General features: G+C 43.9%; 1 pseudogene; it reads right to left on the reverse strand.

The window, feature by feature from the left end:
- Positions 1-10,916: 10,916 nt before the first annotated feature.
- On the reverse strand, positions 10,917-24,799 carry LOC108395439 (sulfotransferase 1C4-like; annotated as a pseudogene).
- Positions 24,800-25,021: the final 222 nt, after the last annotated feature.

Raw genomic sequence — 25,021 nt, forward strand, 5'->3', positions numbered from 1 at the left:
CAAGTCGGACTATATCAAGCTGAAAAGCTTCTGTACAGCAAAGGACACCACCAAGAGAACAAAGAGGCTTCCTACAATATGGAAGAATATATTCATAAATGACAGATCTGATAATGATTAACATCCAAAATATATAAAGAGTTCATGCAGCTCAACAAACAAAAAGCAAAAAATCCAGTTAAAAAATGGACAGAGGAGCTGAACAGACAGTTCTCCAAAGGCAAAATTCAGATGGTGAACAGACACATGGAAAGGTGCTCCACATCACTAATCATCAGATAAATGCAAATTAAAACCACAATGAGGTATCACCTCACACCAGTAAGGATTGTCACCATCCAAAAGACAAAAAACAACAAATGTTGGAGAGGTTGTGGAAAAACAGGAACCCTTCTACACTGCTGGTGGGAATGTAAACTAGGTCAACCATTGTGGAAAGCAGTATGGAGGTTCTTCGTAAAGCTCAAAATAGAAATACCATTTGACCCAGGAATTCTACTTCTAGGAATTTACCCTAGGAATGCAGCAGCCCAGTTTGAAAAGACATATGCACCCCTATGTTTATCACAGCACTATTTACAATAGCCAAGAAATGGAAGCAACCTAAGTGTCCATCAGTAGATGAATGGATAAAGAAGAGGTGGTACATATACACAATGGAATATTATTCAGTCATAAGAAGAAAACAAATCCTACCATTTGCAACAACATGGATGGAGCTAGAGGGTATTATGCTCAGTGAAATAAGCCAGGCAGAGAAAGACAAATACCAAATGATTTCACTCGTATGTGGAGTTTAAGAACAAAGAAAAAACTGAAGGAACAAAACAACAGCAGTAATACAGAACCCAAGAATGGACTAAGAGTTACCAAAGGAAAGGGACTGGGGAGGATGGGTGGGAAGGGAGGGATAAGGGGGGTAGGGAAAGAAAGGGGGCATTACAAATAGCATGTATAATGTGTGTGGGGGGCACTGAGAGGGCTGTGCAACACAGAGAAGACAAGTAGTGATTCTACAGCATCTTACTATACTGATGGACAGTGACTGTAATTGGGTTTGTGGGGAGGACTGGGTGATGGGTGGAGTCTAGTAAACATCATGTTCCTCATGTAATTGTAGATTAATTATATCTAAAAAAGAAAGAAAAGAAATAGAATATCTGAACAAACCAGTAATGGGTAAGTAATGAATGAGTAATAAAAAAATTTCCCAACAAGTAAAATTCTAAGACCAAATGGTGTCACTAGTGAATTCTACCAAACATTTAAATAATTAATATGTATTCTTCTAAAACTCTTCCAAAAAATCAAAGAGGGACCACTCCCAGTCTGTTTTTATGAGGACAGCATTACCGAGATACCAACGCCAGAAAAAGACACTATGAGAAAGGAAAACTATAGGCTGATATCCCTGATGTACATAGATACACAAAAATCTTCAACAAAATATTAGCAAATCAAATTCAACTGTTCATTGAGAGAATCACAAATCAAAATGAAGTGGGATTTATCTCTGAAATGCAAGAATGGTTCAACATACACAAATTACCACATTAATGAAATGAAAGATAAAAACCATATGATCATTCCAATAGATGCATAAAAAGCATTTATCAAAATCCAGCATTTGTTCATGACAAAAACACTCAACAAATTAGATATAGAAAGAGAGTACCTCAACATAAGCAAGGTCATATAAGACTAGTCCATAGCTAACATCATGTTCAGTGTGGAAAAGCTGAAAGCTTTCCCCTAAAATCAGGAACAAAGTGAGGTTGCTCATACCTGCCACTTTATTCAACAATTCTTAAAGTCCTAGGCAGAGAAGTAGGCAAGAAAAAGAAAAGGCATCCAAAATGGAAAGGTAAAAGTAAAATTATCAGTGTTTGCAGACGAGAGGATTATATGTGTAAAATATGCACACCCTACAAAAACTGTTAAGTAAAGTTGCAGGACACAAACGCACAAAAATCTTCTGCATTTTATGTTCATACCAACAGTGAACTATCTGAACAAAAACTTATGAAAAAAATCCCATCATAGTAGCATAAAAAAGAATAAAATACTTAGGAATAAACATAGCCAAGGAGGTGAAAGATCTACACACTGCAAACAATATTAATTTAAGAAGCTGAAGAAGACACAAATGGAAAAATAGCCTGTATTCATGGATTGGAAGAATTAATATTGTTAAAATGTCCATACCAACCAAGGCTCTCTACAGATTCAATGTAATCCCTATAGGCAAATATGATTTAAGATGGTGGTGTGACAGGTGAGACAGAGGCCTCCTCCCAAAACCACATATAATATGAAAATATAATTAGTACAACTAATCCTGATAGAGCAACAGAAAAGAAAGTTGCGCCAGACTGCATATACCTGGAGAAAAGAACAGACCTCATGGAACAGGGTAACGTACCAAAACCGTGATCCAGAAGGACCCAAGCCCTTACCCCACCCCAGCCAGTGGGAGGAAGAGAAATGGGGTGAGGAGGGAGTGGAGGCTTGGGACAGCTGAACACCTAGCTCTGGAGATCTGCTCTGGGAGCAGGAACCTACATTGCATGGTGCTCTGGTGATTAGTGGGGTTGGAAAGCTAACACAGGCAGAATACCTGGAGAGACTGAGACTCCAGCCACTTGTGGAAAACAGGGATCCACATCTGGCTGCTCTGGGACAAAGGAAAGGTGGGCAGTCTGAGAGACTTCCTAACAGCAAAAGGGATACTAAAAGTGCAAGGATTGCACAGAGCTTGCTGCTCAGGAGGAAGGAGAGGTGGACAAAATTGTCTGGGTGCACTTTGCCCAGCAGCTTCAGGAGCTCCATCCCCCTGGCTGACTACACAGTTCCAAGGACCTCACCATGACAAGCAGCCTGCTGCACCTTCATCCCAGCTGGCCCACACCTGGCTTGCAAACTGGCAGCCCTGCCCTGGTGTCAGGCCAGCCAGTGGGAAGATCTGCCTACAGCAGCTACAAATGCAAAGCATAGAGGCTTACACCTGTGTGTTTGGCTCACTGGTTCTGGCAGTGGAGACAGGCACAGTAGCCAGGAAGCAGGAAATAGCTCTTTCCTACTTCCAGGCACTGGCATGGTCCCCTGCAATCCCCGACATTGCTCCAGGGGCTAAGCAGCTCAAGAGTAGAGCTTCTGGGCACTAGAAGGTGCCACATAACAATACGAAACCTCAAAGGAACCTGGTTCAAACCAAAATCCTACAGAAACCAGAAAAACGGTCAAGTGAAACAGAACTCCTCAATCTTCCTGAAAGACATTTCAAAATAAAAATCATAAACATGCTCATGGAGGTACAGAAAAATATTCAAGAACTCAGGAATGAATCCAGTTGGAGATCCAATCATTATGGAATATAATGGAGGCATTTAAGAGCAGATTAGATATGGTGGAGGAAACAATAAATGAAATAGAAATTAGAGAAGAGTAATACAAAGAAGCTGAGGTACAGAGAGAAAAAGGGATCTCTACAAATGAAAAATTATTGAGAGAACTGTGTGACCAGTTCAAGCGGAACAATATTCATATTATAGGTGTACCAGGAGAAGAAGAAGAAGAGAAAAAAAGAGATAGAAAGTGTTTTTGAGGAGGTAATTACTGAAAATTTCTCCAATCTGGGGAAGGAGATATAGTCTCTCAGGCCATGGAGGTGCACAGATCTCTCAACACAAGGGACCCAAGGAAGACAACACCAAGACATATAATAATTGAAATAGCAAAGACCAAGGATAAGGACAGACTATTAAAAGCAGCCAAAGAGAGAAAAAAGATCACTTCAGACTTCTCAAAAGAAACCTTACAGGCCAGAAGGGACTGGCATGATATATTTAAAGCAATGAAGCAGAAGGGCCTTGAACTAAGAATACTCTATCCGGCAAGATTATCATTTAAATTTGAAGGAGGGATTAAACAATTTCCTGATAAGCAAAAGCTGAGAGAATTTACCTCCTACAAACTGTCTCTACAGTATATATTGGAGGGACTGCTACAGATGGAAGTGTTCCTAAAGCTAAATAGCTGTCACCAGAGGTAATAAAACCACAGTAAAGAAAATAGAACAGTTAATTACTAAGAAAAGGCAAAATTAAATTAACTACCCCAAAGCTAATCAAGGGATAGACAAAGAGTACAGAATACAATACATAATATATAAAGAGTGGAGGAGGAAGGAAAAGGAGGAGAAAAAAAGAACTTTTATATTGTGTTTGTAATAGCATATTATGTGAGTTGAGTTAGACTCTTAGATAGCAAGTGAGTTAACTTTGAACCTTTGGTAACCATAAATCTAAGGCCTGCAATGGCAATAAGTACATAACTATCAATAGTCACCCTAAATGTAAATGGTCTGAATGCACCAATCAAAAGACAGAGAGTCACTGAATGGATAAAAACACAGGACCCATCTATATACTGCCTACAAGAGAATCACGTCAAACACAAAGACATACACAGACTAAAAGTGAAGGGATGGAAAAAGATAGTTCATGCAACTAGTAGGGAGATTAAAGCAGGAGTTGCAGTACCTGTATCAAACAAAATAGACTTCAAAACAAAGAAAGACACAAGAGACAAAGGACATTACATAATGGTAAAGGGGTCAATCAAACAGGATATAAATGTTATAAGTATCTATGCATCCAACATAGGAGCTCCTACATATGTGAAACAAATACTAACAGAATTAAAAGGGGAAATAGAATGTAATGCATTCATTCTAGGAGATTTCAATACTCCACTCACTCCAAAGGACAGATTAGCCAGACAGAAAATAAATAAGGAGACAGAGGCATTGAACAACACATTAGAAAAATGGACCTAACAGACATCTACAGAACTCTACACCCAAAAGCAGCAGGATACACATTCTTCTGAAGTACACATGGAACATTTTCAAGAAGAGATCATATACTAGGCCACAAAAAGAGCCTCGGTAAATTAAAAAAGATTGAAATTGTACCAACCGGCTTCTCAGACCACAAAGATATGAAACTGGAAATAAATTACGCCAAGAAAATGAAAAAGCCCATAAACACATGGAGGCTTCACAACATGCTCCTAAATAACAAATGGATCGATGGCCAATTAAAACAGATATCAAGCAATATATGGAGACAAATGACCACAATAATTCAACACTGCAAAATCTGTGGGCTGCAGCAAAGGCCATGCTAAGAGGAAAGTATATTGCCGTACAGGCCTTATCAGGAAAGAAGAAAAATCCCATATGAAAAGTCTAAACTCACAATTAACGAAACTAGAAAAAGAAGAACAAATGAGCCCCAAAGTCAGTAGAAGGAGGGACATAATAAAGATTAGAACAGAAATAAATAAAATCAAGAAGAATAGAACAATAGGAAGAATCCATGAAAGCAGGAACTGGTTCTTCGAGAAAATAAACATAATAGATAAACCCCTAGTCAGACTTATCAAGAAAAAAAGAGAGTCTACACACATTAACAGAATCAGAAATGAGAAAGGAAAAATCAGTATGGACACCACAGAAATATAAAGAATTATTAGGGAATACTATGAAAAATTATATACTAACAAACTGGATAACCTAGAAGAAATGGACAACTTTCCAGAAAAATATAACCTTCCAAGGCAGACCCAGAAAGAAACAGAAAATGTGAACAGACCAATTACCAGCCATGAAATTGAACTGGTAATCAAAAAACTACCTAAGAACAAAACTCCTGGACCATATGGCTTCACTGAAGAATTTTATCAAACATTTAGTGAAGCCCTAATTTCCATCCTCCATAAAGTTTTCCAGAAAGTAGAAGAGGGAATACTTCCAAACTCTTTCTATGAGGCCAGCATCACTCTAATATCAAAACCAAGCAAAGACATCACACACAAAAAGAAAACTACAGATCAATACCCCTGATGAACATAGATGTAAGAATACTCAATAAAATATCAGGAAGCTGAATTTAAAAATACATAAAAATATCATCCATCATGATCAAGTGGGATTTATTCCAGGGATGCAAAGATGGTACAATATTAGAAAATCCATCAACATCATCCACTAAATCAGCAATAGAAGGACAAAAACCACACTATCATTTCCATAGATGCTGAAAAAGCATTCAACAAAATTCAACATCCATTCATGATAAAAACTCTCAACAAAGTGAGTATAGATGGCAAGTACCTCAGCATAATAAAGGCCATATATGACAAACCCACAGGCAACATCATACTGAACAGTGAGAAGCTGAACTCTTTTCCTTTAAGATCAGGAACAAGACAAGGATGTCCACATTCTCCACTTTTATTCACCATAGTTGTAGAGGTCCCAGCCACAGCAATCAGACAACACAAGGAAATAAAAGGTATCCAGATTGGTAAAGAAGAAGTTAGAATGTCCCTGTTTGCAGATGATATAATATTGTACACAAAAAACTGTAAAGAATCCACTCCAAAATTACTAGATCTAATATCTGAATTCAGCAAAATTGCAGGATACAAAATTAATACACAGAAATCTGTTGCATTCCTATACACTAATGATGAACTAGCAGAGAGAGAAATCAGAAAGGAATTCTACTCACAATTGCACCAAAAAGAATAAAATACCTAGGAATAAACCTAACCAAGGAAGTGAAAGACCTATACTCTGAAAACTACAAGACACTCATGAGAGCAATTAAAGAAGACACCCATAAATGGAAATACATCCCGTGCTCATGAATAGGAAGAGTTAATATTGTCAAAATGGCCATTCTGTCTGAAGCAATCTATAGATACAATGCAATACCTGTCAATACACAAACAGCATTCTTCAACAAACTGGAATAAATAGTTCTAAAATTCTTATGAAACAACAAAAGACCCCAAATAGTCATATCAGTCTTGCGAAGGAAGAATAAAGCTGGGGGGATAATGCTCCCCAACTTCAAGCTCTACTATAAAGCCACAGTAATCAAGACAATTTGGTACTGGCAGAAGAACAGATCCATAGACCAATGGAACAGACTACAGAACCCAGATATAAACCCAAGCATATATGGTCAGATAATATACAATAAAGGAGCCATGGATATAAAATGGGGAAATGACAGCCTCTTCAACAACTGCTGTTGGCAAAACTGGACAGCTACATGCAAGAGAATGAAACTGGATTATTGTTTAACCCCATGCACAAAAGTAAACTCGAAATGGATCAAAGACCTGAATGTAAGTCATGAAACTATAAAACTCTTAGAAGAAAACATAATAAAAAAACTCCTGAATATAAACATGAGCAACTTCTTCCTGAATGCATCTCCTGGAGCAGGGGAAACAAAAGCAAAAATGAACACATGGCACTGTATCAAACTAAAAAGCTTCTGTATGGCAAAGGACACCATCAGCATAACAAAAGGCATCGTACAGTATGGGAGAATGTATTTGTAAATGACATATCCGACAAGGGATTAGCATCCAAAATAAAGAATTCACACGTGTCAACACCCAAAAAGCAAATAACCTGATTAAAAAATGAGCAGAGTATATGAACAGACAATTCTCCAGAGAAGAAATTCAGATGGCTAACAGGCACATGAAAAGATACTCCATATCGCTAATTATCAGGGAAATGCAAATTAAAAGCACAATGAGATATCAACTCACACCAGTTAGGATGGCCAACATCCAAAAGACTAACAACCAATGCTGGCAAGGATGTGGAGAAAGGGGAACCCTCCTACACTGCTGGTGGGAATGTAAGCTAGTTCAATCATTGTCGAAAGCAATATAGAGGTTCCTCAAAAACTAAAACCAGAAATACCATTTGACCCAGGAATTCCATTCCTAGGAATTTACTCAAAGAATACAAGTTCTCAGATTCAAAAAGACGTATGTACCCCTATGTTTATTGTAGCACTATTTACAACAGCCAAGATATGGAAGCAACCTAAGTGTCCATCAGTAGATGAATGGATAAAGAAGGTGTGGTACATATACACAATGGAATATTATTCAGCCATAAGAAAGAAATGAATCCTACCACTTGCAACAACATGGATGGAGCTGGAGGACATTATGCTCAGTGAAATAATCCAGGCGGAGAAAGACAGGTACTTAATGATTTCCCTTTTTTGTGGAGTATAACAATGAAGCAAAACTGAAGGAACAAAATAGCAGCAGACTCACAGACTCCAAGAAGGTACTAGTGGTTACCAAAGTGGAGGGGTGTGGGAGTGTGAGGGGGTAAGGGGGTAGGCTGGGTGGGGAGGTACAGAGAGGGGAACTGAGGGATATTATGATTGGTGCACATGGTGTGGGGTGGATCATGGGGAAGACAGTGTAGCACAGAGAAGGCAAATAATGACTCTGTGGCATTTTACTACACTGATGGACAGTGACTGCAGTGGGTATGGGGGGGACTTGATAATATGGGTGACTGTAGTAACCACATTGTTTTTCATTTGGAACCTTCATAAGAGTGTATATCAATATTACATTGGTAAGAAAAAGAATTTTAAATGTAACAGGACTTTTCTCAGCATATTAAAATATTACAATAAAAAGTGAAGAAAAAAAAGAATTCAATGGCATTTTTCACAGAATAGAAAATACAATCCTAAAATTGTATAGAATTAACAGAGACCCCCAATAGCTACAGCTATTTAATCTGATCAAGAAGGAAGATGGGGACATCACACTTCCTGATTTCAAACAATATTATAAAGCCATTAAAACAGTGGCATAAAAACAGACACATAGATCAGGGGACCTAACTAGAAAGCCCAGAAGGGCTTTGGAGGTACAGATATGACCACATATTTATGGTCAATGAATTTTCAATAAAGGAGCCAAGAATACATAGTGGGGAATGGGTCATCTCTTTAATAAATGTTGCTGGGAAAATGGGATAGGTATGTACAAAAGAATGAAGCTGGACCCTCATGTTATGCTATAGATAAAAATCAACTAAAGACTTATTCATAAGGCCTCGAAACTGTAAACTCCTAGAAGATAACTAGGGAAAAGCTCCTTGACACTGGTTTTGGCAATGATTTTTTGGATCTGACACCGAAAGCACAGGCAACCAAAGTATAAATCAGCCAAGTGGGATGATATCCGACCAAAAGCCTTCTAAGTACAGCAAAGGGAACATCAACACAATGAAAGTCACTGTATGAAATGAAAGAAAATATTTGGAACCAAATGTTTATAAGGAACTGATACACCACAATCAGCAAAAAAAAAAACTAAACAGAAAACCAAGTAAACCATGTAAAGAAATGGGCAAGGGACTTGAATAGGTATTTTTCTTAAGGAGACACATGGCCAATAGGCCAATGACAAGATGCTCAACCTCAGTACTCATCAGGGAAATGCAAATAAAAAATATGAGATACCACCTCATACCTGATAGGATGGCTATTACCAACAAGTTAAGACAACAAGTATTGAGGATGTGGAGAAAAAGGAACTCTTGTGTACTATTTGTGGGAATATAAATTGGTACAGTCATTATGGAAAATATTATGGAGGTGCCTCCACAAATTAAAAATTGAGCCACCATTTGACCCAGCAATCCCACTTATGGATTTTATCCAAAGAAAATAAAATCACTCTCAAAGAAATATTTGCACTGCTATGTTCATTACAGCATTATCCACAAGTGCCAATATCCTTTGACAGGTAAATGGACACAGAAAATGTGGTATGAATAGTAGAATATAATTTAGCCTTAACAAGAAAGGAAATCTTGGCATTTGTGACATGCATGAATTGGTGACATGGATGAAGCTGGAGGACATTATGCTAAATGAAATAAGCCAGACACAGGAAGATAATTGTATGGTTTCGCTTACACGTGGAATCTAAAAACAAGTTGAATTCCTATCACACAGTATAATAGTGGTCACCAGGGGCTCCAGGTTTGGGCAAAAGGGATGTTGGTCAAAGGGTGGAACTTTCAGTCATAAGGTGAATACATTCTGGAGACCTAATGTACAGCATGGTGATACTTGAAATTTGCTAAGGTAGCAGATCTCAAGTGCTCTCACTCCCCCACCAAAAAGGGCAACTCTGTGGATGATGAAAATGGCAATTAGGCAATTAGGTTGATTGTTGTGATCATTTCCCAGTGTTTATGCATATCAGATCATCATGTTGTATACCTTAAATGTGTATAATTGTTATTTTTCAATCATGCCTCAATAAAGCTGGAAAAACCCTCTCAAAAACCTCTAAAAAACTCCAGCATGCATATTATGTTGCTGTGCATATAAATATGTATATATGAACAAATAGACTATAAAGTTTTCCAATAAAAAAAGAAAATTAGGTTAATCAATGATCAAATTAGAAAATTTCTTCTTTGAGTCCTAGGTTTTTGCTTATTTTATCAAATAAATGGTACTAGAATAGTTTATTTTTTTCCCTGAAATTAGTACAACTTTTGTCTCCATTGAGGAGTCAGCAGTGTGACAGCATAGGATGTACCTGGGCTTGTGGCTGAAGGTCCTGGTTCTGACTGGGCTCAGTGACCCACTGAGACCTCATGGTTATTCTCTGTGAAGTGATATTGGCTAAGTGACTTCTAAGGCCCTACCTGCTAAGGCCAATGACCTTCGCCACTGTCCTCCATCTAGCTTCCCTGACATGAACGACTTTGCTTGAGAAAGGGTTTTTGAGGCTCTGAATTAAGCAGAATTATACAAGTTTCTCCTCAGAAACCTCTATATGCTCACGTGCTTCAAAAGGGACAGGGAACCATGTGTAGAGCTCCTGGTGGGCCTCTGGTTGCGGACCCCGTGTCCTATGGGAGAGCTCTTGGGATGCGGCTTCAGGGACTCCCTGCAGCAGACACTGTACGTAGTGACCCATGGAGCTGGAAGGTTAGAAAACCATTCATGAATTGATAATGTTTTTCCTACTATCACAGGGAAGACATATCAATCACCTTTTCTCATGAATGGAGAAAGTCTGTGATTCATTTTACTGCTGCTTATGTAGTTGGTAATAGGGTCCTTTCTCATTTCATCAAATGAAGTGTTATAGACAATCTTGTCTAAAATCTCTTCTTTCACATTTTTCCCCAGGAATTTCATCACTTTTCTAATTTCACGTTTTGGATCCTGTAGGGGAGAGCAGAAGACATGTACTAGGTATTTTTTATCAAGGAAAAAAATGTAACAGTTCATCAAATCTTGGAGAACTAAGCATGGAAATAATGGTTAAAACACTTAAAACCAGCATTTAAAAAGCCTGTTTGCTTGTGTTTAAAATAAACTCTAGCAAGTTATGCATATGATTATATGTAGATTTCTGCTGTCTAATCAATAAGCACTGGGTGTTCCCTCCTGCGGTAGTATAGTCTAAGGCACACCCTGAGGAGGGCTTCTTCTGGGAAACCTACTATTCTTTACTTCTCCAGGTGGCAGGCAAGGCGCTGTTTGGCAGAACAGGCGGCTGGCTGTCAGAATAAATAAGAGCTGCTTCCCCCCCACGCCGTGATCAGAGAGACACCAGTGTGTGAGGCCCCCAGCCGCCTGCTGGAAAGCTGTTCAGCACCTGGTGCTCCGGGCCTGTTGGAGAAGCTGTTTGCACATAGGCCTCAGGAGTGCCTCCCATACCCCGAGACAGGCCCTGCCTCACCGGAAGGCCAAGGAAAGGGGTCCAGGTCACTGTGGGGGTGCCCTGGGGGGCCCAGCTGCTCCATCCCCCTGGCAGCTCCCTGCGCTCCTCACTCAGGCACAGGGCTGCGGGAGGCTGTGGCCGTGCTGGCCCTGGGGGGCCTCTGACCAAGGCCAAGCAGATGGAATGAAGCGATGCCTCTGTCTTCCCCGGAGGGGCGGGAGGAACGCTGGTGAGGGGCACGTGGGGCTACTGACGCCCGTCACCGAGGCTCGGAGAACCTGCCCAGGGGGCTGCATGTGGGCCAGGGCTGCAGGCTGACTTCACATAGACTGGGAGACCTGGGTTACACCGGCTGTGGGAGAACGCTAATTCACAGCGACAAAACCTGAATCATGTCGGGAAGCAAAAGGAACAGTGCTCTCCTTGCTCACTAGTTCTTTCCGGCTCAGATTCCTGATTCTTCTCCTCAGATGTCAGCACAAATAAGGGGGGAGGTAGAGACCCTGAAGGAGGCACCTGGGCCGTGGTTGGAGCTCTACTACAGGGCGATTGGAGAGGCTCAAGTTAGCATGCAAATTATTTTGCGTAAGTGTGAGATTCACATATAAAGTATAAAAATCAAATGAATGATCATATCTGACTTGATAGTTTATAGTTCATCATGTGTAATCAAAACCGAAACAGTTTCTCTGATATGACCGTCCTTGCTTGTTCACCATGTAAGAACTTGTTTATGCTTCAGCAGACAGGAGACTGTTGAGAGTTAGGCTTGGGGTTGATGAATGATTGTGTATTGAGTCCCCTGTACAGAATTTTATTGTTGTTAACAACCATTTGATCAATAAATATGAGAGGATCCCTCTCAGCACCTCTCTTGCGCTGTTACGCCTCGAGTCCCCTGGCTGGTCCTTTCAGGTCTCTGACACCTCATCCCATCTCCTCCCTTGTCTGTGGGTCAGAAGCAGGGAGAGACTGACAATAAGTTCTTACACTTCATTTCTATCATGGATCTTTAATTCTGAGAAAAAAATGCTGTGAGGTCTAGATTCAAGTAAATTTCTTACATTAATCATTTCTTCAGAGAAAAGATAGAGAATGGGATGACAGTCTTTCTTCCTCCACCAACCTTTCACATGGTCAAACCAGGAGGCCCATGCCACTGAAAGGGAGACATAGAGAGGTCTGGGCCATGAGCAGGTGAGAGCAGGAAAAGCCAGAGGAAAAAGTGGTTGTTTCCTGAGAATACAAGTGGAATGTGTGGTTAGGCAGAAAGACAGAAATGGGCGGGATGGCACCATCTAGGGCAGGAGAATTGGCGTCCACACCTCTTACACCCATTTTCTGGACTTTTCTTCCTCTGGAAGCTGGAAGGATTACTCTCAGACTGGGTTCAAATCCCAGCTCTGACACAGCTGTGTGCCCTTGTGCCCTTTACTTAACCTCTCTGAGCCTCAGTTTTTGTTTAAATCCTTGTCTCTAAAAGATGATGAGTAATAGTAACTACCTCCCTAGATAGTGTTAATGTTATTGGCTCAGGGTAGCAGGGAAGTCAGATCTAGTGAGACGACAGACCAAAGTCAAGAAAGCCAGTAAGTTTTAATGCACTAGCAGAGAGCAGCAGAGCAGGCCCGCCTAAGGTGAGACAGGCAGGCCTGGGTACTCATTCTGAGGCTTCTTTTATGTGGTTCTGGCAGGGCAGAGAGGACCTTGATTGACAGCTGTCAGCTCTCTAGGCTTGTTCTGATTGGTGAAATGGGGACAGGGCCTGTGCTGTTCCTGTGTCTGTGATGTTTCTTATCTGGGGGGACCCTGGACATTTCCTGAGTCACTCTTGGACCTGTGGCTTCATCTGAATAACTCTCAGAGCCATTTCTGGCTCTCTGGTTCTATCTGATAAACTCCCTGAGTCATCTTTGGGGGGCCCTTTCTCCCTCCCATCCTGCTCATTTCTGTCTTTCTGCCTCACATTAAGATGTACTGATTTATTCCACAGAGCCTAGTGTGTGCTCGGCACTGTTCAAGGCCTTGGGGATAGAGCAGTGGACAAGACAGGTGGGAAGGACTGTGGACGTGCAGGCCACAGGGCAGAGAAGGCGAGGATGTGAACTGTTCAGTGTACTTGATCATAACGTGAGGTGGGGGAAGAGCAGGGAAGTGCTGGGCTTATGCAGGAAGCCAGTCTGTCCACTGGCTGGCCGAGGAAGGACTCTTGGAAGGTGGCACTGAGTGAAATCCTGAGACAGAGAAAGAAGGTGAATCCCTGGGTGGAGGGGATGGCAAGGAGGCCAGCAGGACAAGGACCAGGTGAGAGGAGGGGAAGGGGAGGGGAGGGGGGGAGGCTGGAGGCCCAGCCCCGGGGGCCTGGCGGTTACAGGAAGGGCCCTGGTGTCCTCTGAGGGAGGGGCTTCAAGCACAGGAGCACGGCGGCCTGCCTTCCCTTTCCACAGTATCCCCTGGTTTCTGTGTGGCAAGGGCAGGGGCTCTTTGTTTATCTGGGAAGGTACAGCAGCAGTGTGGCCCAGGGGAGCAGGAGAAGCGTGGAGGGTTGGCAGGACTTGGGTATGTCTGGAAGGCAGGGTCGGTGGGGGTGCTGATGGACTGGACAGGTGTGTGAGAGTGGCTCAGGCTGGGTTCAGGAGCTGAGGAGGGAAGAGCCGAAGGTAACCAAGTGCTGGAAGCCTGCTGAGGCCAGGTGCAGAGGAAAGACGGGGCTTTGGACTGGGATGCATGCAGCCTCATCTGACAGCCACGTGGCAGCAGAGTCACTGAGTCTGGAGCACCCGGCGAGGCTGGGACTGGGGGCAGATCTGGGAGTTACCAGTAGATGGATGCCATCTGAAGCCATGCAGTGATTGGAATCACCCGAGGAGTGACTGCAGGAGGAAACAAGAGAGAAGCCAGGCTCGGGGTCTGGGAGGCAAGGAGAAGCCAGCCAAGGATACTCAGGGCAGCAGTCAGAGAGCGAGCAAGGCCAGGCAAGGGTGGTGTCCTGGGGGCCGCTGACCGGGGCATTTCAGTGAAGGGAGAGTGGCCAGCTGGGCGAGACGACGTGACGACGGGGCACGGCCACTGGGTTCAGGAACGTGGAGGTCACCGGTCTGGGCACGTTGCTGTGGTGCGGCAGGAGAACGGACGAGAAGCTGAGGAGAGCAAGTGTGAGTAGGCCTCCCAAGTCAGTGGGGTGAATGTAAGGGGGCAGCAGTGGGGCAGGGATGGCAGCATCAGTTGTATTTAACTGTATTTTTAAAGATGAGAGGAATAATTCACGATCCAGTGACCTACCACATATTTAGCATTGGTCTGGTAGTGCCTGGAACATAGCATGATAACTAGTGTCTGGTGAAGAGTAGCTGCTGGATGAAGTTTACATCATCGACCCTGTCACGACCCCCATGCTCTCAGCTTGCCCGATCAGCCCCTCTCTTATGGCTACTCTTTGTGATGTCAGTGTCAGAACATCCACAAGAAGATTTATTGAAGACAGTAAAGCAGTAACACCTCAGGAGACAAACAGATCATTCTCAAAATGTATCTCACAAGGAACAAACTGTAATAGTAATTTTTGTCTCTTAGGATTGCGAAAATCCAAATGAAATTAAAGGCATTGTATTTCCATACTTGACTGGTGGACTGTTAACTAATGGAAAGAAATCCTTTATCAAGTTTGTTCACAATGATTTTAGAGGAGGACTTCAGTACAGGAGAGCTGTGGAGGGCAGTTATTCTCCACAGGACAAAATGAATGATTAATGAAAGTTAACTCAGTTATACATTTTTGAGCTTGAATAATCAAGTGACTTAGTGTGAATATTTGTTTAGGTTTTAATCATGTAAAGCTGCCAATTCAGTTTCACAGTATAAACCAAGTGGATATTATACTGTACCTCCTAAAAGGTGTAATCTTAAAAAGGTTTGCTTAAATTACTTTTTTCAACTTTCAAAAAATCTTTTTAATATGAAACCATTCAGGTCTACATGAGAATAGAGAGAATAATAGAATGAACCTCCATGAACCCTTACTCAGCTTCAATAATTCAATCACTTTTTAAATATTCTTTAGGAGAAGCATTGGGGCATTAAAAGTATTTGAAGTTAGAGCTAACCTCTAGTAGTATCTGAGATTAAGAAAAACTCTAAGAAACTTGTGGTGACTCGTTTGTGGTCCCAAAGTGCCACAGGCCATGGGTCACTGCAGCACCAATGTGACTGCTGTGGCTGGAAAACCCGCTCACGGACAGAACCCTTCTCTCTGGCTGAATGTGCCTGCTGCTGGGCGGGCTTGACATGGTGCCAAGCACATGGTTTGAGCTGAACCAGAACTGCCTGTGTTCAGATTCCAGCCCTACTCTCACCAGCAGGGAATTAGAGTTCACTCAGACTGACTGAGCCTTGGTCTCATTCCCTATAATTCTGGATATTATCACCTTGCTTCAAAAATTAAAGCAGCTGGAACTTTTTCTCATTGCCAGCTTCCCTGTGGTACTGCTTATCTTCACTCAGTGGATGTGTCATCATTGGAAGCAGATCCGCTGACCTCTGATGAGAGCCAGCCAGGGCCACCCAGGTCTCAGGCACGTTGCCTGCATCCCCCACCCTTTCGCTTTGCTTGGTTCTGTTCTGCTGGCTTACCTTTGCCTGCCATGAATGCTTCAAAGTATGCATCCCAGCTTCCTGGGGCAGGGAGTGCTTTGTTGATCCTTTGAAATAGAAGTAAGACACCATGGTGTCCTTGGCATTCCTTGTCCCATAGGTCATCTAAGGGGGTGAGGAGAAATGGAAGAAACAGGGCATAAATGATAGAAGGAGGTAGAAATTGGCAATGCATGACATCTGCCTGTGTCTATAGGAACCAAGCCCTAAAGGCCATGAACACAACTTTGTTCTCCTCCTCTCATCATCCAGGTGGCCAGTGCAATCTTGTGGAGATGCAGATCTGATCAGGTTACTCCCCTGTATAAATCTTCTCAGTATGTGTACATGGCTGTTAGGATCAAGCTCTCAGCTCTGACCCCGTAAACAAGGCTGTGCGTGGTTCTGCCCAACCAGCTCCAAGACCCCTCGTTCTGCAGCAGCCCTTCATTTGTGGCTCTCCAGCAATCTTTCTGGCCATCCTTCTTCAGTGCCTGCTTAAAACTGCCATTCTTTTCTTAAATCAGGGGATCTTAAACTGATGAATGAGAGGACATGACCCTGGATGACCAGTGAGCTGGACCCTGGCAAACAGGCTCCTCACTCCCTCCCCTGTTTTTGGAATGTATCTTCTACCTGCTTTCTCTGCTCCCAGAGAGGCCTGGTGATGCAGCCTTGAGCCAGTGATGTGGTGATGAGCCCATGGGGAGTGTATGTGATGAACCCAGGGAAGGTTTCTCTGTAAACTTTAAGATTTGGTGGGTGGGTGCAGAGGTCGGCTTGTTTTGGGGTGCCCATGACAGTTCCCCTGCTGAGTAAACCTGCCACCTACCACCCTGGAGCAGCCCTCCTCTTTGCCTTCTGTGTATGGGACTGGTTTCAGATGATGCCTGGGAAGTGTCCAGGAAGGTTGTGAACCAATATTCTCCCTGAAATAGTATGCACAATAGTACTTTGTCAGAAATGGAGACATGGCTTCAGATTTTCAGTGGGGTTTGTGGTCACTAAAGTTCAAACCTTCGATTTGCATGTTAGTTTTCTTTAGGGCTCTGCTGAGGGCCTACGCTTGCCCTCATTTTGGTTACTTTTCCTGCTTTTTTGTTGTCTTTTTCCATTGCTTTAAATTTCAAATATTGACAATGCACAGATTAGTCCCTCATACATTCCTCTGTCCTAGGCTACAGACAGACGACTTAGGTCTGCACCTCTCCCTGGCTGTCTTACAGGCACTACAGATTCAACAGGCTCAAAGTCCCACTTGCCTTCAGACTGACTGACTCTTCCGCTTTCCTTCCCTCTTTCAGTTGAGGGAACCACCTGCACCACAATCACAATCACAAAATCATTCTAGAAGCCACTGTTCCACCTCTCCCACGGCCGGTTCCTGACCCAGCATGCAGATTCGCTCTATTCCGAATGTTTGATGTTCTCCTCCGCCTGCCTCTGCCTCACTTCTGGTCTTCCCAGTTCTTGCGCTGGATGACTGCCACCATTTCCTTGTTCACATCCAGCTTCCAATCTTGCCCAGTTCTGATGGCTCCTGCACACCACCATGTCCTCAAGGGAGCTTTCTAAAATGCAAATGGGTTATTTCATTTCTGTTTAAAGTCGCCAGTGGGACCCACAGAAAGCCCAAACATCTTAGCAGGGCAATGAGGCCCCTGCCTCTGTTTCTGCCCACCTTTCAGTCATGCATGTATTTTCTCAAGTGCAAGAGTCTTAGCTTCTGCTTTCCTGGTGATGGGAGTGCCCTTCTCTCCCTTGGCACTTGGCAAGCTCCTGTTTACTCCCCTGTCACTTTCGCCAGCCCTCCTTGACACCAAGTCCTGTACTCCTACATTCCTGCTCCTAGGACAGCTTCGCCCATTCATTATGGTGCTTGGATTGTCACTGTTACCGCAGTGCAGTCCTGGCTCTGCCTATACTAGCAACATATTGACATTTGTCTTCAGCCATTTTTTTCTTCCCCTGGTGTCTAGACACAGGAGACATACTGGGGTCAGCATGGTAGGGCGATGAAGGCCCCGGATACACTCGAGAGAAGCAGGGGTTTAGGAGGGGCAGCTACTGACAAGGCTGTCCATGGAAGGGAAGGCCAGGGGCTGCTCTGGCACAGCCCCCTGGCCATCTGCAGGTGCTGCCTGTAGGTGAGTGCTTCCTTAGACTAAGGGCAGCAAAGGTCTCTGAGGACTCCCAGAAAGCTGAAATGAATTCCTTACTGACCAACTCAAGATGCATGTGAAGTTGCATCAATATGGAAAATAATTTTGATGTTTACAAAATTTTTACCAATTCACCTTTTTTAAAATCATCTCTCAGAATGAATAGAACTTGTAGACACCCTTAGATGCTTGAAAGAGGCAGTTTAACTGAGAGTGAAAAAAAAGTGGAGTATAATGCTACATGTTGTTTCTAAGATTCCTCCAGTGCCACCTTCTGCTTCCTTAAATAAATACTACTCACCAGGAGTGGGCCAGCGCCCGTCAGCTTGGAAATTACCATGGTGGGAGTACATGTAGTAGGCATGGAGTAGGCAGCATAGAGCAGGGGAAAGATCATGTGCCTGCAGGTCAAGAAGATATGAACTGGTAGCCCACCTCTCACACCCTCCAGGTGTTTATTCCTGGACTGCTTGTGTAACATGTCTGAGCTGTATGTGCTCAACCTCGCACTGCTCAGGACTGAGGGGCTGAGGATGCTCAGGACTGAGGCTAAGAGCAGGCCGTCCTCTCCCTCTCCTCGGCGTAGGTGCACACTGAGCCCATCCTCATCAACGAGGGACTGGGGGCACGGAAGATGATCACAGCTCCCAGAGGCTCCCCGTTGGTGCTCCTGGCAGAGTCAGTGTGGTGGTGACAAGACAATGGTTCTGATGCAACCCCCTTCTGGTCCTTCTTCCCTAAGGCAAGGTGCTTCCTTAGGACATCAGTCCACCACCTACTCAGTCAGTTGGCACTCTAAATAAAATCGCTTTTCTTGCCCCAACACAGTCTCTCGACCTATTGGTCTGTCATGTGGTGAGTGGGGTGAGCTTGGACTTGGTAACTCCTATAGCTCAGATAGGTGTACCTGAGTAGCTCAGAGATGGGGAAATCCATCTCTGAATATTTTCTGTCTCAAACTTACCTTACAGTTTTTCTCCCTGAAGGATGGAGGCAGTAGTTACACAGGAAGATGAGTTTTCAAGGTCCTTGGGGAGGGCATTGCATTAGCCAGGTTGATTCCTGAAAAATTGTTCTGAATTATTCTTTAATTTTTGAGAAGTTTTTCTTTTATGCAGTCAATTTTGTCAGTTTGTTTCACTTATGGCTTCTGGGTTTTATGTCATGGTTAGGCCATTGTCACTTCTAGATAAAAGACATTCATCTCTTTTAGTTTTTAGTACTTACGTTGCATTTTTGTGTTAAAATCTTTGACACATCGGCCTTCACTTGGTGTCTTATTTAAGACAGAGTCCCCTCCATCGCTCACCCGATCAGCCTCTAAGAATACAGCAGTACCACTTAGTATTAAGGGGTGGAGATGCAGAAGCAGATGAGGGCAGCGGGCATGGGGCAGGGCTTAGGCCACACCGTGCTCCTCCCAAACCCCCAGAACGTGCCTCTTTCTGTGCTGAGTCACCATGCAAATAAGGCAATGAGTGAGGGCTGTTGTAGAGGTCCTAAGGACTCCCAAAGACATGTTGGCAGATGGCTCCTGAGATCAAACTCAGATACATAGTGTAGCCTAGAACACATCTCAAAATCTGTCCCACTGTTTCTAACTCTCACGCATGCCACTTTCCCCAGGCACCCTGGTGTGACACAGACAGGGCAGTTTTGAAAACACGTTAGGCTTACCCAAAAAAGGAAAAAAAGAAAACAAGACGATGAGCATTCGTTTGTTAATTCATTTTCCCAAATGAGTTTATAAATCAGTCTTTTTCAGATTAGAACAGATCCTGTAGAAACAGCATTATTAAAGATGACCAGGTTCTCGTTCCTGTGCTGGTCCACCACAGGCTATTTAACTCCAACCTGTAACTGAAGGAAAACTTGGCATCTCTGCCTCCATATTGTCTCTGCCTCCTTTGGTGCTTCATCTGTGGGTATAAAGCCTCTGCTCAGCCCTGCAGCCCTGCACGGGGGCTCATTAACCATCAGAAGGAATCTTGCTCATGGCTTAGGAATGATGCAAGCAGCCCCTCACCTGAAACTTGCCTCCCTGAGGAGATAAAGAATTATGTACAACAATGACAGCTGGATTGCTAAGGACTTACAGGAACACCACAGCCAGGCCCATGTCAGCAAAATGGCTGGAGCCAACTAACCATGGACAGGGCGTTTGACAGCTCTTCTCTGGCCCTCGCTGACGTCCAGATGTCTGAGGTCAGTTGTCACCTCCTGACCTCAACTCCCTTCTGGTCCTTCTTCCCTAAGGCAAGGTGCTTCCTTAGGACATCAGTCCACCACCTACTCATTCAGTCAGTTGGAGCTCTAAATAAGATCGCTTTTCTTGCCCCAACACAGTCTCTCGACCTATTGATCTGTCATGTGGCGAGTGGTGTGAGATTGGACTTGGTAACTGCTATAGCTCAGATATGTGTACCTGAGTAGCTCATGCAGGAGATACACACATGGATACACACACAGACACATACAGATACATACACAGGCACACACACACACACGACGATGAAGCTTAGTGGCTTAGAGCACAGACTTAAGAAACAGAATTCCTGAGTTCTAATCATGGCTTAGTTACCTATTAGTTGTGGACCTTGAGCAAATCATAACCTCTCTTGTCTCAGTTTCTTCATCTGTAGCATGGGTATAAAATAGCAGCCACCTCACAAACATGTTGTGAAGACTAACTGCATTAGTACATGGAAAATGTTTAGAATAAAGCCTGACACATGGTGTGTGCTATAAAAATCTTAACTATGACTATATAATTTATTATTTTTTTCCATGGAAAGTGCATTGCAAACTCTAACATTGGACACCAGGGTCCATGGTGCCAGGCTTCTTGAAGTTGGCACTGGGCTCCTGCATAGGAAAGCTGAGACTCTGCTGGGGAGGACCAGGTAGATATTCCTTGACACTTTAACTCAACACATCGCTCAATAGGTAATACCTCTCTATTAAGTTTTAGGGCTAAATAAGTGTTAAGTGAAGGGACCCACCTAGATTTGCACAAGAAAAGATAAGTTTCATGCAGTATTTAGAATCAGAGACCAAAGGGAAGTTTTGTTTTTTTCCAGTATATTAGGTTTTCGAGTTCTTCACTCCTAATTGTCCATTTTTATGTGAAGGTTACAATTTTAAAATTAGTGTTTTCTGGTCTTTCCCACTCCAAGAAAGGCTGTCGAAGGTGAATGGGAGCCTGTCTGCTCTTCTCAGTGTCTCCCTCGTTCTATATCAGGTCTACAATCTCCTGTATCCAAGTAGTTCCTGAAAGTGGAATAAAGATCGGAGGAACTGATTATTATATTCCAGTGATATAATTTTAAAAATATGAATATACATTCATATTTTTAGATGATGATAATACAAATAATCATTATGCATAACAATAAGCATTAATTTAAAAAAATTTCCATCTGAAGAAAGCTACAAAAATCCCCAAACATTCATTTTGACTATTAAACCCTGGCTGCTAATAAATAATGTTGTTATTTATTTATAGGTTACCTCTTTTAGAACCATGAAATTGATCTAATGCCAGTAATATGAAAAGGATGGAAAAGCAAGAATTCCAAATAATCCCCAAACTGGAGAAATCCAGATTGAATGACTTCCTATTTAAAAGACAGAGCTTCCATGTCATAATACCATAACTTCTACAAGAAAGCTGAATTGCTTTTAAATGGAAAAATGACCTTTGCTACCTCTGGAGGTAATATTTGTTTCTCCCTAAGGTCTCACCTACCATGTCCCTCCTGACTCTGGGCGGTTCCTCTCAGCGCCAAGCCCCCTTGACCTTGACAGTGTTTAGCCTCCCAGGAAGTCTCTCCCTGTCTGGCTTCTGGGACACTTGGCTGACCTGGTCTTGTTTTGCTGGGAGGAAGCATGGTTTGGATGGGTGTGGGGATCTGGAATCAGATGGACTCCAACTCTATCTCTGGGATGTATGAATTGAGTGGTTTGGGGGTAAATTATGTAAAACCACCGAGCCATCAGTTGTTCTCCTACAGTTTTGAGAATTAGAATTTAGGCAGAGCCCAGCTTATAGAGGACACCAAGTGAACATAAAGCGTCTTCATTTTCTGACCATGCTGGTGCTCTTCCACCTGGATGGCTGGGGCCAGTGCAGTGAGGCCGCCCTGTGCAGGGTAGGGGGAGGCCTTTGTGGCAAGGAGGCAGTTCCCATAATCCCGGTTCCCCTTCCCCAGGGCCTCGGAGGTGGTCCCTGGGTGCTGCCCCACTGCTCCCCTACTACACTGTGCTCCCCTCTGCACTAAAGCCAGCTTTCCCTTCTGCCCTCCTGTAATCAGAACTAATTTCATTCTGGAAACTTCTGTTGCCTTCTTGTCAGTTTGTTGTCCTGACCCCACAGGCAGTAGCTCTGCTGGGTCCAGGCTGCTTGGGAGCAGCAGAGAGCCCTGACCACCACAGAGGCCGGCCCCATTTCCTCTCTTCCAAGGTGGATGCCCTCTACCTGCAGACTCCATCCCCAGATCTGATGTTGATCTTGTAGATGCTGTGAGCATCTCAGGAGACCTGGCTCCCTCAGTGGTCGGTCCAGGCCACCCACCTTCCTGCCTCACTCACACTCCAGACTTGCTCTGCACCCCAGCCTGTTGACAGGTGCCCTCACACCGTGACTCATGTGCACCAGTAACTACCCACACCAACCCCAGGAGACTCGGATCCCACCTGCCCATGCTCCCAGAATCACACTACTGCCTGACTCCTGGTGCAGTCGGATGTATTTGCCTTTCCATGGACTTCACCTGCTAGCTGGCACTTTCTAGATATGGGTGTTGACTTTAATGGCATCTCAGGATGCTGTGACATGACTCAGGCTAGCTGAGGCTGCAGTTATGCCCCACAGCCTTAGATGCAGGGCTGTAAAGGGGGAGGCATAAGCTGCCCAGATTTCCCTTCTGAATGGAAAGGGTTATTCTACCAGGCATGGGGTGCTGCTGACAGCCCCAGCTATGGACCCCTCTCCTGCTCCGAGGTCACATCCCTTTCCTGAGGGTGCTTGCACCCCATGACGGGCTGACAACCCCGTCTTCTCACCCCAGCTGGGATGGCATCAGCTCTGAAGTGCCGTGTCAGCTTCACAGCCTCCCCTGGGATTGCATGAGGCTTTGCCTGGACTGAGTTCAAGTTCAGCTTCTCCCTCGGCTCCATCCCGTTTCCCTCCCTTCCTCTCTGGAGGATGTGATCCCCAGAGCACTCCCTGTTAACCTCCCACACAAGTATTTCCAACTCAGAGTCTGACTCCTGGGAAACTGACCTAGGACCCGGCCGGAAAAGGGACTGGTTTGAGAGTGAAAATCATGATTTAGAATCATGACAGGCTGACAGAGGGAAGTGGAAGATGGGAGCTTGGAACCTTATGTTACCTTACGGAGTAACAGTCTTTAGAGAAGCAATAAAGTTAAAATGATGGTATTAGGGTGGGACCTAATCCGATTTGTGTGGTGTTCTTATAAAAAGGGGGCATTTGATGTGCATACAGGGAGAGCGCCCCTTGAGCGCTGGGGCAGCGGGGCACAAGCCGAGGAGCGAGGCCTGGAACAGGGCATCCCTCCCAGCCGCAGAAGGATCGACCCTTTCTGACCTCCAGCCTCAGGAACTGTGAGACAATAAATTTCTGCTGTTTAAGCCGCCCAGTTTGTGGTGCTCGGTGAGGCAGCCCTAGCTGACTAACAAACTCCTTGCATAATAATCACCGCAGTTCAGTTTCTTCACTCTGCTTTCCTCCGTCTAAAGGAGGACCCACCAGGAGTCTCATGATTCCCTCTGTGTTTCCTCGTAGCACTCATCACATGCTAGATAATGATTTAATGTCCTTCTCTAGACTGGACTCTCAATGCCAGCAGGTCAAAGGTGATGAACATGTTTTCTATCACTAGGCCTGGTGTTGGTCTCTAGTGCTCAGAAGATTCTTAATAAGTTATTGTTGAATGAAAGAAAAACATCATTAGCCTGGATATTTTGACCTGTAAAATCTGCTTTGGCTAGTTATAGATTTTAAATAAACCAACTATCCTCTCTCTAACCCACGAACCGTATAGATTTGTAGAATAATCTCAGGGCCTTGGCCATTCTGTCTGATTTATAGACAAGGACACTGCTTTCCTCCACCCTTGACCTTTACCCCATTGTCCTGAAAAGAGCTGACAGATGCTCTGAGTTCCATTTCCCCTTGTCATGCCCACTGATGTACTTGATTTGGGATAAGAAGCAATGAGCAGGTCGTCAGGCTTGGCTTGGAAGCCCCAGACTCTATCCCAGATGGAGCAAAGATCCTTCTGTAGAGTGATCCCCTCTATTTGGGAAACTTCTCCAGGGGGCAGCAAGGTCCATTCCGACTCCCTCGTCTCCTGCACCCTGGCCTTAGCCCTTCCCTCCATCTTGTCCTTAGGCACCAGCGGGGGAAAGTGATGGCAAGTGAAAGTTAGGATTCACATGGGTTTTGTATCCTTGAGTGCCTTGGGCACAGAGCTCTAGTCATTTGTTACAGGTGTGTGTGTTCAGGCAAACAAAAGGGGGTCATTTGCATGGCTCCGGCCATCCTGAGTAAGATGGGAGCAAGGTCCTTCAGTATGTGCCAGGACAGGTCTTCCCTACAGGCA

Source organism: Manis javanica, chromosome 1, assembly GCF_040802235.1.
Source record: "Manis javanica isolate MJ-LG chromosome 1, MJ_LKY, whole genome shotgun sequence".
NCBI lineage: Eukaryota > Metazoa > Chordata > Mammalia > Pholidota > Manidae > Manis > Manis javanica.